Genomic DNA, 17093 nt, shown 5'->3' with positions numbered 1-17093 from the left:
ACTCCAGTGGTACTGACAACTTGACAGAGAACCACCCAGGAGCAGATTTTTAGCTCCTCAAAACAAGAGCAGAATGCTGCAGCAAGCAGGCGGTGGGCATCGCCACCTAGGGAAGACCTATACAAGTATCCAACAATCAACTGAGCCCACAAAGCTGCAGCCATGTCCCCAAGGACTTCTCCATGAACCTTGATAAATATGGCTGGAGAGGGGCCTGGAGCACAGCCCTGTGAGGAGAGGCTGAGGGAGCTGGGGGTGTGCAGCCTGCAGAAGAGGAGGCTCAGGGCTGACCTCATTGCTGTCTGCAACTACCTGATGGGAGGCTGTAGCCAGGTGAGGCTGGTCTCTTCTGCCAGGCAAGAAGTGACAGACCAAGAGGACACAACTGGGCCAAGGCAGGTCCAGACTGGATGTGAGGAGGAAGTTGTTGGCAGAGAGAGTGATTGGCATTGGAATGGGCTGCCCAGGGAGGTGGTGGAGGCACTGTCCTTGGACGTGTTTAAAAGGAGACTGGATGAGGCACTACTTAGTGTCATGGGTTAGTTAATTAGAAGGTGTTAGGTGATAGGTTGGACTCGATGATCTTGCAGGTCTTTTCCAACCTGGTTAATTCTGTGATTCTCTGGTAAGTGGCTTCCTAGTACTGAACCACACATCCCAAAGAGATGATGGATCTCCTGCTTGGCTATGCTGACACAATCATGACCACCACCACACTGATACCAACAAACAACTGAACACAGTGTCCACTTGATTACAGAACCAGAGAATAGTTTTGGTTGGAAAAGACCTCTAAGATCATAGAGTCGTTAGACTAGCACCACCATGGCCAGTAAAGCATGAGTCAAAGTGCCATGACTAGTGGGATTGGTGTAAACGTACTTGTGCATGAAGGCAAGATCGCAGAGGCAAAGCTTCAAACAGCTGGAACCAGAGCATCACCAAAGAAATCCAGGAATCCCAGCATGGGAGAGGTTGGAAGGGACCTCTGCAGATCATCCACTCCAACCACCCTCTGATACACCAGGGGCACCCACAGCAGCTTGCTCAGCAGCACAATGCCCAGCTGGGCTTGGAAGCTCTCCAGATAAGGAGGCTCCACAGCCTCTCTGGGCAGCCTGCTCCAGGCCTCCAGCACCCTCACAACAAACAACTTTCTCCTCTTCCTCACATGGAACCTCCTGGCTTCCAGTTTGTGCCCATTGCCCCTTGGCCTGCCACTGGGCACCACTGACAAGAGTCTGGCCTCAGCCTCCTGCCTCCACAGCTCCTTTAGCAGTTGCTGAGCATTGCTCGGATCCCCTCTGGGGCTGCTCTCCTGCAGGCTCCACAGCCCCAGGGCTCTCAGCCTTTGCTCCTCACAGAGATGCTCCAGGCCCCTCAGCAGCTTCATAGCCTCTGATGGACTCTCTCCAGTAGCTCCCTGTCTCTCTTGAACTGGGGAACCTGAAGGTAACCACAACACTCCATCTGTGCCCTCACTAGTTCAGAGTAGAGGTGCAGGAGAACCTTCCTTGATCTGCTGGCCACACTCTTCATACACCTCAGGAGCCCAATGGCCTTCTTGGATAAGAAGTATGTTTAAGAACAATCTGCACCAGGCACAGGAAAAGCTCATGAGCAGTTTCTATTTGGGAACGTGCAGCATCAGCACCTTTGGAGCCTCTGCTGGACTCTCTCCACTCATCCCAACGTCCCTGAAGAAAGCAGGTGTGTATCAAGTGCTCAGCTCTCCATTTATTGCATTCAAAGCCCCCAGCTGCATTTTCCTACACTGACAGAAGTGATGGACAGCCAAATGGAGCTCCACTCTCAGGAGTTCATCTAGGAACGTGTAAAACCCACTAGAATTGTGTTTTACAGAGGGGGGGAAAAGAAGATAATCCTATTTTAAGGTTTGCTAGTTTCTTCTCTCTAAGCAATTCCACTTTTCTTCTTCCACCTTCATTTTTCTGTCAGCTGACAGTGGGCTTAGGTAGCTCTCAACTGCATTTTGCCTCAACCCAAAACAACTGCACTGAACATTAGAAGGGAATTAACTCAACCTGATTCTGCACTTTCCTAAATATAAACTGCTCAGGAGCTTTTCCTCTGGCTACTACACTGTGTTCTTACAAGAACTGCTCTCCAGGGCCAGTGGTCTCCTGGGTTGCAGGAAAAGGAGTGTGAGCTGCAGGTTAAGGGAGGTTCTTCTCCCCAGCTACTCTGACCTACTGAGGCCATATCCAGAGTCCTGCGTCCAGTTCTGGGCTCTCCAGCTCAAGAGAGACAGGGAACTACTGGAGTCCAGTGGAGGCTGCAAAGATGCTGAAGGGCCTGAAGCATCTCTGTGAGGAGCAAAGGCTCAGAGGCTGTTGAGCCTGCAGAAGAGCAGCTCCAGAAGGAATCTGATTAATGCTCAGCAAGAGATAAAGGACCTGTAGGAGGCAGGAGGCTGGGGCCAGACTCTTTCCAGTGGTGCCCAGTGACAGGGCAAGGGACAGTGGGCACAAACTGGAAGCCAGGAGGATTCTGAAGATGGGTAGAAACTTGTTTGGTGTGAGGGTGTTGGAGGCTTGGAGCAGGCTGCCCAGAGCAGTTGTGGAGTCTCCTTCTCTGGAGAGCTTCCAAGCCCAGCTGAGCACTGTGCTGGGCAAGCTGCTATGGGTTGCCCCTGCTTGAGCCTGGGTGTTGGACTAGGTAAGATGATCTTCAGAAGTCCCTTCCAACCCCCACCACGGCAAGATTCTAGGAATAGGTTCTTGGTGGTGGTGTGGCTGGTGGGAACAGATTTATCACCTCTGCTCCTCATGAACACTCAGGAAGAATCACATCTTCTGCCAGGGTGGGCGGGAGGCAGGTGTTCAGAGCCATAAATCCTAGAGCCTTGTGGGCTTCCATCCTCCCCTCCAGCCTCCAGCCCTGCCTGAAAGGCAGAGCTGTTTACACTCGTAGTTTTCTTCAAGCTCATCAGCAGTCACCGAGGAGCCTGCCAGTCTGCCTTCCCACCCTGTTCCACCACCATCAGCATCCCCCATCGTGCACACTCATCCCCTGCAACTTGCAAAGGCTTCATCAGTGATAGGTAGGAAGAGAGACAGGAAGACACAGCACATGCTTTGCCTCCCCGAAGCAGCTTTCTACTAAACAAATCACTTCCAAACCTCAAAAACCTAACCCCAGGAGAGCTCAAACCCATGCTGAGTTGCACCACCTCACTTTGATGCCATCAAGCCTCACTTTTTATCACCACCACCAGAAATCCTGAAGTAACAAACCCAGCTAAAATTTCTCAGAAGACAATAATCCTTCCCACACCCCAAGTCAGAGCAGCATTTTTATGCCTCCTCATAAGCCTGAGCACCTTAGCTTGGTTTTACTGAGCAAAAACAGAGCATCCAGATCAGTGGTAACCAAATCTGCTGCCAGCCAAGGGCACGAGAAGAGAAAATTAAAAAGACTAATTGGAAAAACAACAGCAGCTCTCAGGCCTGGTTTTTATCTCCTCCAAGCCCAGCAGCCACCAAGCAGTTAAAATAATCTCTGCCTCTTGCTTTCCTTGGCATAATTCTGAGCATGTCTTAATCTCTCATTAATCTTTTCCTCTTACTATTTCCAGCCACCCAGGAGCACCCAAATATTCTCTTTTAGCAGCAAAGAAGGGAACTAACAGCAGCTCTAGCAGCTACTTTATCTTTTTTGGTCTTTCCTATCTCAATTCCTTATCAAAACTATCAAATAAACTTGATTTTTCTCGTAGGTCTGAGGAAGTTTTTGTGCCCCAACGCCTGGCAAAGCAGCTGGCACCCCAACTTTATAATGCCCAGGGAGATGGTGGAGGCACCGTCCCTGGGGGTCTTCAAGAAAAGACTGGATGAGGCACTTAGTGCCATGGTCTGGTTGATTGGTTAGGGCTGGGTGCTAGGTTGGACTGGATGATCTTGGAGGTCTCTTCCAACCTGGTTGATTCTATGATTCTATGCTCTGAAGAAAAACAAACCTTAGCAGCGTCAAACCTCACTTAGGCTGGGTTTTGACTCCTTATACCCCCCAAAAAAACCTGAACATAAGCAGCTGGTAAAACCCCAGCAGCGCTTCGCAGCCAGCCCCGAGCAGTGCAATGGAGACAGCAGAGGAGAAATGGGAAAGAAAGAGGATCAGGCAGCTTGAAACTACAGCCCTAAGCGTTATTCCATCTCTGTCAGAAACAGACTCAAATCTCCTTGTCTTTTCCAGCGACATTTAGGCTTCTTCTCACCACCTCAGGAAGCAAAGGGATGGGTTCGCAAGGGAGAAACCTGCCTGCTAGGACCGGGATGGAATGAATCTCACTTTGTCACACGTCGCTGCCTAGAGATGGTGCTTCAGGTCAGGCTTATCTCCGCTTTAAAAAGCCTCTCACTGCAAAGCCTGCCAGGAATCAGCAGGAAAGGCAACGGGATAAGGACAGATTGATCCACGGAGCCAGCGCACCGCTACCCATGTACCGGCCCCGGCAGCTCCTCCAGCGGCTCCCGGCAGCTCCTGGCCGGCCTCCGGCGACCCCATGCAGCTACTCGCCAGCCCCACACCAACCCCCAGCAGTCTCTCGCCGGCCCCCGGCTGCTTCCCCCCGGCCACGACAGCTTTTCACTGACCCCACGCAGCTCCGCACCAGCCCCCGGTAGCTCCCCCTCGGCCACAGCAGCTCCCTCCCAAACACGGCAGCTTCTCCCCACCTCCCGGCCACGGCAGCCCCACCGCCAGGTACCGAAAGTTGCCAAGGAAGCAAAAGCTGAGACGAAGGGGGGCGACCACCCCCCGCCACCCACACACCAATCTCCTGGCAGCCCCCGTCCCACTCTACCCGGGCACTCCTCCGGCCGCTTACCCGTGGCTGGACGCCGAGCCCCGCAGCGTCGCCCTCCGCCGTTCAGTACCGCCGCCGCCGCCCGCCCGGGGCAGAGCGCGGTGCCGCCGCTCTCCTCCTCCTCATGGCCGCCGGGGCACGACGGGACAGCGGCCGCCTCCTCGGCTCGGCTCCGCGCTCCTGCCTCTTCTCCCCGCCGGGGTCGGTGGCCGAGCGCTCAGCCGCCGCCTCTCCGCCGCTGCCGCCGCACCGCCCAATGGCTGCGGCGGCGCGGGCAGCGCCCGCTCCCGCGATACTTGCGGGGAGGCCCCGGCGGAGCGGGGGCGAGGGGAGGTGGGGGTCCCTGCGGCGGGCACCGAGCCTGCTTCCACCGGGGAGGGAGAGAGGGGAGGAGGGGGCGGGGAGGAGGCTCCTCGGCGGAGCGGCTGCCGAGAGCAAGCAGGAAGGCGGCGCTGAGGGGATGGTAGGGGAGGGGGAGAAGGGGGGAAAGAGAAGGAGTGTTGAGGAGAGCACAGGGGAAGAGGATGAGGAGCGAGCAGGGGCACAGGGGAGGAGGGAAGCGAGTGGGCGAGGGAAGGGGATGAGGAGCGAGCAGGGGAAGGGGCGCTGAGGAGAGCCCGCAGGGGCGCTGGGGGCAGCGGGCAGGGGCGCTGGGGGCAGCGGGCAGGGGCGCTGGGGGCAGCGGGCAGGGGCGCTGGGGGCAGCGGGCAGGGGCGCTGGGGGCAGCGGGCAGGGGCGCTGGGGGCAGCGGGCAGGGGCGCTGGGGGCAGCGGGCAGGGGCGCCGAGGGCAGCGGGCAGGGGCGCTGAGGAGAGCCCGCAGGGGCGCCGAGGGGAGCGGGCAGGGGCGCTGAGGAGAGCCCGCAGGGGCGCCGAGGGCAGCGGGCAGGGGCACTGAGGAGAGCGGGCAGGGGCGCCGAGGGGAGCGGGCAGGGGCGCCGAGGGCAGCGGGCAGGGGCGCCGAGGGCAGCGGGCAGGGGCGCTGAGGAGAGCGGGCAGGGGCGCCGAGGGCAGCGGGCAGGGGCGCTGGTGTCCCTACTACTGTGGCTGGCACAGCTCCGGGGAGCCGTGGAGACCTCCCCTAGCAGGAGCTTTCCCCCCTGAGCTTGGTATGCTGTTAGTAAGGGCTGGGTGAGTGGAAGGGTGGAGGAAAGGGGAAGAAGCGAGCCCGTCACGGGCGTAATCTCCCCTATTAAAGTCGTGAGAAGTGCTTGCGGTCCGTGTCAGTTGCTGGGTCAGGAGATGCGGCCGGGTTGATCCTCCACCAAGATGCCGAGCTTTTGGTTGGCTCCGCAGCCCCGAGGGATGTCTGCCTGCTCCTCACTGCCAGCCAAAGCCCTAAGCAAAGTCAGGTTACTTGTCTGGATGAGCTTTAAGGTGCCTTCCAACCTGAATCACGCCACGATTCTATTAGAAGTGACTCCTGTTAACGCTTTTAAGGGAACGCACACATGCTCCAGTCCTCAGACAGCTTTTACCCTCCGAGCCCAGCTCTGGTTACCAGCTGCTGCAGGAGAACCTGTCCTAAGTTACAGCTCCATGTCAAAATGTTGTGTTTCTCCATTTAAAAATCAATAACTCACTGAAGCCTTGTTGGAACACCTGCCCTGCAGGGAACCTCTGCTGCCACTCTGCAGGTAAACGGCAGAAGAAGCTGCTGCCACCTCTCCCCGGGAGCCGGCGCTTGCCAGCAGAGCAGCGCTGGCTCCACGCACCGTTAGGATGCTGGTTCAGATCATCACCCGCAGGTCTTGGAGGTCCTTCTTCTTGTGGCAAAAGTGTCAGCGTGCTTTCGGCATCGCCTCGGGTGTTACTGCCTGAGCAAAGTCACGCTCAGAAAAGGAAGGGCAAAAGACAAAACTGTCTCCATCCTGTCCACGTGAGCAGATGGGTAAAGATCATGCAGATACTGAAGTGGGCAGTGGTGGCTTTCTTGGCTGAGGGAGCTGGGGATGTGCAGCCTGGAGGAGACGAGGCTCAGGGCAGAGCTCATTGCTGTCTGCAGCTACCTGAAGGGAGGCTGTAGCCAGGTGGGGTTGGGCTCTTCTGCCAGGCAAGCAGCAACAGAACAAGGGGACAGAGTCTCAAGTTGTGCCAGGGGAGGTCTAGGCTGGATGTTAGGAGGAAGTTGTTGTCAGAGAGAGTGATTGGCATTGGAATGGGCTGCCCAGGAAGGTGGTGGAGTCACTGTGCCTGGAGGTGTTGAAGCAAAGCCTGGCTGGGGCACTTAGTGCCATGGTCTGGTTGACTGGATAGGGCTGGGTGCTAGGTTGGGCTGGCTGAGCCTGGAGGTCTCTTCCAACCTGGTTGATTCTATGACAACAGCTCCGAGATGGCTTGTCTTTTGAGACAATGGGTTGATCTCACCACACTCCTTTTCCCCTCCTCCTGTTGGTTTGTGACCAGACTCGGCAGCACTGAAGCAAAGTAGGAAAAAAAAAGTCTTGACTTATAACCTTTCACTGTCAGCTGTGGAATATCTCTTTTGACACTGAAAACTGACTGAATAACCAGGCTGCCTTAATACACGGAGGAGAAACCTCTTGGCACTTCACTGTTGCCCTTAGAAAACAGTTCATAAAAATATTTCATAGTCTGCCTCAAAATAATACTTCAGGTGACTGTGGCCAGCAGGTCAAGGGATGTTCTATTCCCCCTCTATTCTGACCTACTGAGGCCACAGCTGGGTCCCATTCTGGGCTTCCCAGTTCCAGAGGGACAGGGAACTGCTGGAGAGAGTCCAGTGCAGGCTGCAAAGCTGCTGAGGGGCCTGGAGCATCTCTGTGAGGAGCAAAGGCTGAGAGCCCTGGGGCTGTGGAGCCTGCAGAAGAGCAGCCCCAGAGGGGATCTGAGCAATGCTCAGCAAGAGATAAAGGACTATGGGGGCAAGCAGCTGGGGCCAGACTCTTCTCATTGGTGCCCAGGGACAGCACGACGGGCAATGGGCACAAACTGGAAGCCAGGAGGTTCCACCTGAAGATGAGGAGAAACTTGTTTGGTGTGAACAGGCTGCCCAGAGAGGTTGTGGAGTCTCCTTGTCTGCAGAGCTTCCAGGCCCAGCTGGGCATTGTGCTGCTGTGCAAGCTGCTGTGGGTGCCCTGCTTTATTGACCAGTGGTGTTGGAGTATATTCTCTCCAGAGGTCTTTTTCCAATCCCCACCATGCTGCTGGAATTCTGGGGCTTAATAAATGATTTGATGTTTTCTGTTTCTCAAAACAGCCCTGGAAGATCGCTCAGAATGTTTCCACCTCTCTTTGGGCTACAAAGCCTGTGCAGTGTACCTCACCTCAAGCTCATAAAGTATTCAGTAACTGCTAAGGTGGGCTCCATCTGAGCAGAGAACTTGGCCTGGTGCTGGAGTGCAGGGCTGAGAAGCCCCAGTTCTGTGCTTCTGTGAGGATGAGCGAGTCGATTTCTCTGCATTGCAGCTTTCTTATCTCTAACCCCACCCGGGCGTTGTGAGCATTAATTGCTTCCTGTAAAGTATGTTAGGATGCAGGCATGGATGTTGCCTGTAGAAGTGCCAAGTAGTCTTTCTCTCTTCATTCCTAGCGCCAGTAGGAACGTATTTGTTTCAAGCAGGAGGATGTGAGCCAACGTGGGAAGAGAAAAGAACAATCCACAAGTGTCAGGCACCCTTAGAAACCCTTTGAAAGTAATAAATGCAAAAGAACTGCAAAATTCAGTGGTGCTTTTGGGGGAGTTGGGCTCTTCTGCCAGGCAAGCAGCAGCAGAAGAAGGGGACACAGTCTCAAGTTGTGCCAGGGGAGGTCTAGGCTGGATGTTAGGAGGAAGTTGTTGGCAGAGAGAGTGATTGGCATTGGAATGGGCTGCCCAGGGAGGTGGTGGAGTCGCCGTGCCTGGAGGTGTTGAAGCAAAGCCTGGCTGAGGCACTTAGTGCCATGGTCTGGTTGATTGGCCAGGGCTGGGTGCTAGGTTGGACTGGCTGAGTTTGGAGGTCTCTTCCAACCTGCTTGATTCTGATTCTAATGCTGTGCCAAGGTTCATGGCGACACCACCTGTTTGAGAGAGCAGTTTAAAACCACTTCAGAGCTGGTTTCATCTCATGGAAGGAGCTTTCTTTGCTGCTGACAGTAACCAGACATTGTCATAGAGCAGAGATGTCCACCTCTCAGCAGAGATTTCTTTTTAGTTCATAGAATAGAGAATTGGAGACACTGGAACAGGTTGCCCAAGGAGGTGTTGGAAGCCTCATCCCTGGAGGTCTTTAAGGCCAGGCTGGATGTGGTTCTGGGCAACCTAATCTAGTGTAAGGTGTCCCTGCCCATGGCAGGGGAGATGAAACTAGATGATCCTTGTGGTCCCTTCCAACCCTGACAGTTCTGTTACCCTGTGAACTGTCTTTGCTCATGAGAGTCTTATCAATATCTAAAGAGTGGTGGGTGGGAGGACAAGGACAGATTCTTCTCAGTGACAGGACAAGGGGCAGTGGGCACGAACTGAAAGCCAGGAGATTCACCCTGAAGATGAGGAGAAAGTTGTTTGTTGTGAGGGTGCTGCAGGCCTGGAGCAGGCTGCCCAGACAGGCTGTGGAGTCTCCTTCTCTGCAGAGCTTCCAAGCCCAGCTGGGCACTGTGCTGCTGGGCAAGCTGCTGTGGGTGCCCCTGGTGTTGCAGGGGAGTTGAACTAAATGACTTCCAGAGGTTCTTTCTGACCCCACCATGCTGGGATTCATAGATTCTTAGAATGATTGTTTTGGACACTTGCTTAAAGGACCTTAAAGACCATCTAATTCCATCCTCCCTGCCATGAACAGGGGTGTCTCCCACTAGCCCACATTGCTCACATCTCCATCCAGCCTGGCCTTGAACACCTCCAGAGAGGAGGCATCCACAACCTCCATGGGCAACCTGTTCCAGTGTCTCCACCCTCACTGGAAAGAATTTCTTCCTCATCTCCAGATTAAATCTCCCCTCTTCAAACTTCAACCATTCCATGATCTCCAGAGGTCCCCTCCAAACCCCCCCACCCCCCACCCCCATGTTGAGATTCTGGGATTTAAGAAATAATTTGATGGTTTCTGTTTCTCTTCTCAAAATTGCTCAGAGCATTTTAAACCTCTCTTTGGGGCACAAAGAGTGGCTGATCTCCAACCCCTCCACCACGATCTTCTCCATCTCTTTCTCTGGAGCCTTTCAAGGCCTGTCTGGGTATGCTCCTCTGTGATCTGTGTTAGATTGTATTGTCCTGCTCTGGCAGGGGGCTTGGACTCCATGATTTCCTTGGGTCCCTTCCAACCCTTAACATCCTGTGATCTGCCACACTAGAAGTTAACCCTTTCCCATCCCAGGGGAAAAATCAGAGATGCCTTTTGATTTCCCAGAAGAGCTCCTTTGACTTGTGCCGTGAGGAAGGCGAGCAAAGCTGAAAGCAGCAACAGCAGCAGCCAATTCATTCTCATCTGGCTTTTTTCACATCAATAATTACCCAAAATGTCAAGCTCCTTCCCACCAGCTCCCAGAAACAGGCTGATAGATAACAGACTGACAGCTCCTGCCTGCCAACCTCCTTTCTTTGCCTATTCCTTTCAGCTAACGGCAGCCCCGGCGCTGCTCTCCTCACTCAATTTTATCGCTGTTGCTGTATTCCCTCTTCAAATGCAGAGCCACAGGTAAACCAGATGTAACTATTCATCAGCCCATGAAGTGTCATTTGTAACATTAAAGCAATCTCAGCTAATGCACCAGTTAATCCCAGACCTCCTCTGCGGAGGCTCCCACGCGGCTACGCCGCCCTGGTTTCACCGTTCGAAGAGAAATTGGATAACCTTGGAGATAAATTTCCCTGCCCCTGCAGAGAGGAGGTTGAAATATCCTTGCATTTAAATACTTTATGCCCTCTACTCCCTTTATGTCTTGAAGACAAATCTTGGAGCCGTTTTTAAAGCAAGCCCTGACACTGGAGCGGCTCAGCTGATAGAGGAGGTGTGGGGAATGATGGATTGGGGACATTTGGCAGGCGTTCGGTTGCTTCAGGTCTCTTGGACAAATGTCATCTGGGCTTTGTGATTTAATTCCCCTTTCTTTTACACATCCTAGGAACTCCTTGTGTCTTGCCTTCCTCGTCTGCAGAGGCTGAACCTTGAGCTGCTTCTTGCCACTCCTGTCTTTCTAGTGTTAACTCTGCTTCTCCTTTCTAAAATTAAGAACAGAATTGTCCTGATTCTGGTCAGACTTCCCAGCTCAGGCTCTGCTCACTGAGGCACTTGCTGCAGTTCAGGGCAGCTTGGCACAGCCACAGGATGCTTCTAGCAGGGAGAAGCTAAAGAGCAGAGGTCCTGCCAAGGGCTGGCTGCAGAAAGGCTCTGCCTGACACTTGCTCCTCTGCACGCCAAGGGCACTGCCACAGCTTGTGCCATATCTTGGAGGGCAGCAAGGTAGAGCTGGCACCTGTGGGGAGGAGCAGCCAAGGCAGGTGAGCCTCAAGTGCCCAACAAGGGACTGCAGCCCTGTCAGGGGTTTGCACAGAGCTGAGTAACTGAACAGTCTGAGAACCGGTAAGAGGTGCAGCTGCAGGGAAGTGGCCTTGGGTAGAAGCTGGGAAAGTCTAGCTGCTGTCTGTAAACTGAGCTGGGCAAGGGGGCCTTGAAGGGGGGCAGGCTGGACAGCCCTGGGGACAAGCAAGCGTTTTGGCTAAGGAAACTTATCAGAATTACATATGTGTGTACTGAATCCACTCTTAGGGTCAATAAACAGACAGACTTTCTGTGTACCATACTGGCAGGAGCTTGTGCCTTTCCCGCTCCTGCATGGCCTATTGAGGCCACCCAGCACAGCCCATGGATGGCATCTGCAGTGTCAAGCTGAGGGATCCCCAGGGCCAAGCCTCTTCTTCCCTGGCTGGTATCCCAGCAGAACTCTGTCCCTTCTGCCTTCCATCCCCAGTCCTGTGTTCCTCAATCCACTTCCAGAATCCAAATCTTGGATCTGGTTCTCATCTGTCACTGAGTCCAGTTCCAGAATCCGTGTCCTGAATCCAATTCCCATCTGCTGCTGATTCCAGGCTGGGACCCTCCAGTGCCTGTCCTCAGCACCACTGGTGCCAACGGCACCACCACTGTCATAAGGGGCTGGGTTCCATGTTGGTTTGTGTCTTTGTCTCTCTTCCCTGGCATTGTTCTCCTTTCCATCCCATCAGTCCTTTCCTAGCCCATCAGTCTCTCTCTATTCTTCCCTTTAAGGGGAGCAGAGGGTTTCAAGGAGAGCCTCTGGAAGTGCTCTGGTTGCCCCCCCAGCTCTTTGCCTTGGCAAGAAAACATCTCTGCTACTGGAGGTGAACAAAGGCTTTAGCATTACCACTGCCCTGTGTTTTTCCCTTAGGTAGGTGCATCACACAGCTTGGAATTTGAAAAGGGAAGGATCAGCAGAGCTGGAAATCCCCCTGAGCAGCCTCTGAACGTTTGTGCTGCACTAGTCTCTTCCTACAGCTGTGCACTCAGAATCTCAAATCTCAGTGACCTCTGTTTCAGGTCCAGTGAGAAGCTGGTGCTGAACACTCCCCCACACTCCCCCCCCCCCCCCCCCCCCCCCCCGAAGGTCTGGCTTTACCCAGTGAACCAGCCTGTGCCAGGCGTTTCAGCTGATGGTCCCTTGCAGTGCAACCTCCTGCTGCTCCACTGCGTGGTGCTGGAACCAGCACCCAAAGCAATCAGAGAATCAGTCAGGTTTGGAAGGGCAGTTCCAACCCCCTGCCATGGGCAGGGACACCCTACCCTAAAGCAGGCTGCACACAGCCTCAGCCAGCCTGGCCTGAAACACTTCCAGGGACAGGGTCTCAACCACCTCCCTGGGCAACCCATTCCAGCCTCTCACCACTCTCATGCTCAACAACTTCCTCCTCACCTCCAGTCTGACTCTCCCCACCTCCAGCTGTGCTCCATTCCCCCCAGTCCTGTCACTCCCTGACAGCCTAAAAAGTCCCTCCCCAGCTTTTTTGTAGCCCCCTTCAGATCCTGGAAGGCCACAAGAAGCTCACCTGGGAGCCTCCTCTTCTCCAGCCTGCACAGCCCCAACTCTTTCAGTCTGTGCTCACAGCAGAGCTGCTGCAGCCTCTGAGCATCCTCCTGGCCTTTCTCTGGACACACTCCAGCATCTCCACATCCCTCTTGTCATAGTGGCTCCAGAACTGGCTGCAGTACTGCAGGTGGTGTCTCAGCAGAGCACAGCAGAGGAGGAGAATCACCTCCCTGGCCCTGCTGGCCTCACTTCTCCTGCTGCAGCCCAGGCTCTGGTTGGCTACAAGTCCACCAAGGAGGGGAAGTTAAAAATATCACTCCAGGGCTGATTTCAGTTTGAGGGGGGATCAAGAGGACACTTCTGATGTGAGCAAACAGTCAGGGAAACCCCTTTTTGCTCCAGATCCAAACTGCTCTTACCCAGGTGCCTCTCTATTGGCTGTTACTGCAGAATTAATTCTGTCATCAGCCCATTTCTTCATGTTTGATAACGTTTTATTTCAGGAGGAGAGGATTTATGGCTTCCTTTCCCTCCATGCACATTATCATTTATATCACTGACAGCTCCACTTGTTAAAAGCAGCACAGAAGGAGGTTTGGTTAGTTGCTTGGGTTTTTTTTTTTCTCCCTTACTAAAGGGCTTGCATCTTCCTGACGTTTATTATGAGTTTATTACTTCTATCTCCTCCTCAGTGAATCACAGAACAAGCCAGGCTGGAAGAGACCTCCAAGCTCAGCCAGTCCAACCTAGCACCCAGCCCTGGCCAATCAACCAGACCATGGCACTAAGTGCCTCATCCAGGCTTTGCCACAACACCTCCAGGCACAGAGACTCCACCACCTCCCTGGGCAGCCCATTCCAATGCCAATCACTCTCTCTGACAACAACTTCCTCCTAACATCCAGCCTGCACTTCCCCTGGCACAACTTGAGACTCTGTCCCCTTTCTTCTGTTGCTGTTTGCCTGGCAGCAGAGCCCAATCCCACCTGGCTACAGCCTCCCTTCAGACAGCAATGAGCTCTGCCCTGAGCCTCCTCTTGTGCAGGCTGCACCCCCCAGCTCCCTCATCCTCTCCTCACAGGGCTGTGCTCCAGGCCCCTCCCCAGCTTCCTTGCCCTTCTCTGGACACCTTCCAGCACCTCAACATCTCTCTTGAATTGAAGGGCCCAGAACTGGACACAGCACTCAAGGTGTGGCCTGAGCAGTGCTGAGTCCAGGAGCAGAATAACCTCCCTTGTCCTGCTGGTCACACTGCTCCTGATGCAGTCCAGGATGCCATTGGCTCTCTTAGCCACCTGGGCACATTGCTGCCTCATCTTCAGCTAGTATCTAACAGTATCCCCAGGTCCCTTTTTGCCTGGCTGCTCTCCAGCCACAACTAAATCTGAAGTCCTCACCTGCTGTGTGGGCACTGCAGCCACTGTGCTGGGGCTGTAGCAGAGGCACAAGTGGTACCTGCCCTTCCTGCTGAAGAGTCACTTGCTGATGACTCTCCAGCTCTGCTTGGTGGTGTGGAGCATGTTAGCATGTGCTGAACGTCGGGCTCTTTGATTCCACAGGGCACTTCATGGAGCATGGCTTGAAACACACAACTCTGAAGGCTGGAAGAGGCTTTTAGGATCATAAAGTCCAACCATGAACCCAGCACTGCCAGGTCACCACTAAACCATTGCCCTCAGCACCACAGCTATATGGCTTCAAAACACCTCCAGGGATAGGGCCTCCAATTGTGCTCTGGGCAGCCTGGACCAGGCCTTGACAACCCTTTTGAGGAATAAATTATTCCTCATGTCCAACCTAAAACTTTCCAGCAGCAACTGGAGGCCATTTCCTCTGGTCCTATCACTTGTTCCTTAGACCTCTACCTGTCTAAAACCTGAAGATGAGTAGCCTGAGAAGGGATCTTCTCCATGCTCAGCAAGAGCTGAAGTACCTATGGGGGGTACACTTCTTATCCAAGAAGGCCATTGGGCTCCTGAGGTGTATGAAGAGTGTGGCCAGCAGGTCAAGGAAGGTCCTCTTGCTCCTCTACTCTGAACTAGTGAGGGCACAGATGGAGTGTTGTGGTTAACATCTTCATAGATGATCTGGATGAGGGCATCGAGTCAGTCATCAGCAAGTTTGCAGATGACACTAAGCTGGGGGCAGATGTGACTGAGCTGGAGGGCAGAAGGGCTCTGCAGTGGGACCTTGACCGCCTGGACAGATGGGCAGAGGCCAATGGGATGGGGTTCAATAGCTCCAAGTGCAGGGTGCTGCACTTTGGCCACAACAACCCCATGCAGAGATACAGGCTGGGGTCGGAGTGGCTGGAGAGCAGCCAGACAGAGAGGGATCTGGGGGTGCTGATTGATACCCGCCTGAACATGAGCCAGCAGTGTGCCCAGGTGGCCAAGAGAGCCAGTGGCATCCTGGCCTGCATCAGGAATGGTGTGGCCAGCAGGAGCAGGGAGGTCATTCTGCCCCTGTACTCTGCACTGGTCAGACCACACCTCGAGTACTGTGTTCAGTTCTGGGCCCCCCAGTTTAGGAAGGACACTGAGATGCTTGAGCGTGTCCAGAGAAGGGCGACGAGGCTGGGGAGAGGCCTCGAGCACAAGCCCTACGAGGAGAGGCTGAGGGAGCTGGGATTGGTTAGCCTGGAGAAGAGGAGGCTCAGGGGAGACCTTATTGCTGTCTACAACTACCTGAGGGGTGGTTGTGGCCAGGAGGAGGTTGCTCTCTTCTCTCAGGTGGCCAGCACCAGAACAAGAGGACACAGCCTCAGGCTGCGCCAGGGGAAATTTCGGCTCGAGGTGAGGAGAAAGTTCTTCACTGAGAGAGTCATTGGACACTGGAATGGGCTGCCTGGGGAGGTGGTGGAGTCGTCGTCCCTGGGGCAGTTCAAGGCAAGGTTGGATGTGGCACTTGGTGCCATGGTCTAGCCTTGGGCACTGTGGTAAAGGGTTGGACTTGATGATCTGTGAGGTCTCTTCCAACCTTGGTGATACTGTGATACTGTGATACCTTCAGGTTCCCCAGTTCAAGAGAGACAGGGAGCTACTGGAGAGAGTCCATCGAGACTATGAAGCTGCTGAGGGGCCTGGAGCATCTCTGTGAGGAGCAAAGGCTGAGAGCCCTGGGGCTGTGGAGCCTGCAGGAGAGCAGCCCCAGAGGGGATCTGAACAATGCTCAGCAAGAGATAAAGGAGCTGTGGGGGGCAAGAGGCTGGGGCCAGACTCTTGTCAGTGGTGCCCAGGGACAGGCCAAGGGGCAATGGGCACAAAGTGGAAGCCAGGAGGTTCCACCTAAAGATGATGAGAAAGTTGTTTGTTGTGAGGGTGCTGGAGGCCTGGAGCAGGCTGCCAGAGAGGCTGTGGAGCCTCCTTGTCTGCAGAGCTTCCAAGCCCAGCTGGGCATTGTGCTGCTGGGCAAGCTGCTGTGGGCGCCCCTGGTGTAACAGGGTGGTTGGAGTGGATTATCTGCAGAGGTCCCTTCCAGCCCCTACCATGCTGGGATTCTGGGGTGTGCCAAACCCTTTTTCTGGCTTTAATGAATTGATGAATAGGAAGGAAAAGTCTGCAATGAAGCAATTGCTGGTTGTAAATAACAGCCTTTGTTTTCTGCCAGCTCAATCAGAAGTGTTTTCCCTTTCAGCTGCAGAGCACTCATAATTCTATTAGGGAGTCTGAAATAAATAGGCTGAGAATTGGGCAGCTGTTCACAAATTAGAGCTGTCACAGAACTCAACTTTTTAAAACCCTCTTATTATGCAGATTCCAGATTTATTTCCACTTGCTCATTTAACTCCTTCTTAGCTCCCTTCTGCTTGAACCTACCCAGGAACATGATGTTCTTTCTGCTGCGAGCAGAGGAGAATCAGGGACTCATCATGGGACCACAGAGTGTCAGGGGCTGGAAGGGACCTCCAAAGCTCAGCCAGTCCAACCCCCTGCCAGAGAAGCAGCACCTAGAGCAGGTCACACAGGAACACATCCAGGCAGGTTTTGAGTATCTCCAGAGAGGGAGACTCCACAACCCCCCATGGCAGCCTGTGCCAGGCTTCTGTCACCCTCACAAAGAAAAAATTCCTCCTCCTGTTTCCATGGAACTTCCTCTGCCTCAGCTTCCACCCAGTGCCCCTTGTGCTGTCATTGGCATCACCCAGCAGAGCCTGGCCCCAGCCTCCTGCCACTCACCTGCACATCTTTATCAGCATTGCTGAGCTCACCTCTCAGGCTCCTCTTCTCCAAGCAGCACAGCCCCAGCTCCTCAGGCTCTCCTCATAAGAGAGATCTTCCATTCCCTTCA

At 54.3% G+C, this 17093-nt stretch overlaps 1 protein-coding gene and 1 long non-coding RNA gene across 5 annotated transcripts in view; both read right to left on the bottom strand.

Moving 5' to 3' along the window:
- Window positions 1-5251, bottom strand: part of GALNT13 (polypeptide N-acetylgalactosaminyltransferase 13) — a 102379-nt gene extending 97128 nt beyond the window's left edge. For 3 of the 4 annotated variants that reach the window (XR_010304985.1, XR_010304987.1, XR_010304986.1), the window contains exon 1: window positions 4850-5251. The gene's annotated coding sequence lies outside the window, so the exon portion shown is untranslated. The remainder of the gene's footprint in view (window positions 1-4849) is intronic. The other variant, XM_064155121.1, reaches the window with a different exon arrangement.
- LOC135181782 (uncharacterized) overlaps window positions 1-17093 on the bottom strand; it is a 164455-nt gene that overhangs the window by 102033 nt on the left and 45329 nt on the right. The gene's annotated exons all lie outside the window — the stretch shown is intronic.

Source organism: Pogoniulus pusillus, chromosome 2 (assembly GCF_015220805.1).
Source record: "Pogoniulus pusillus isolate bPogPus1 chromosome 2, bPogPus1.pri, whole genome shotgun sequence".
NCBI lineage: Eukaryota > Metazoa > Chordata > Aves > Piciformes > Lybiidae > Pogoniulus > Pogoniulus pusillus.
The sequence above is the reverse complement of the archived record's forward strand: the minus strand, read 5'-3'. Positions and strand labels throughout refer to the sequence as shown.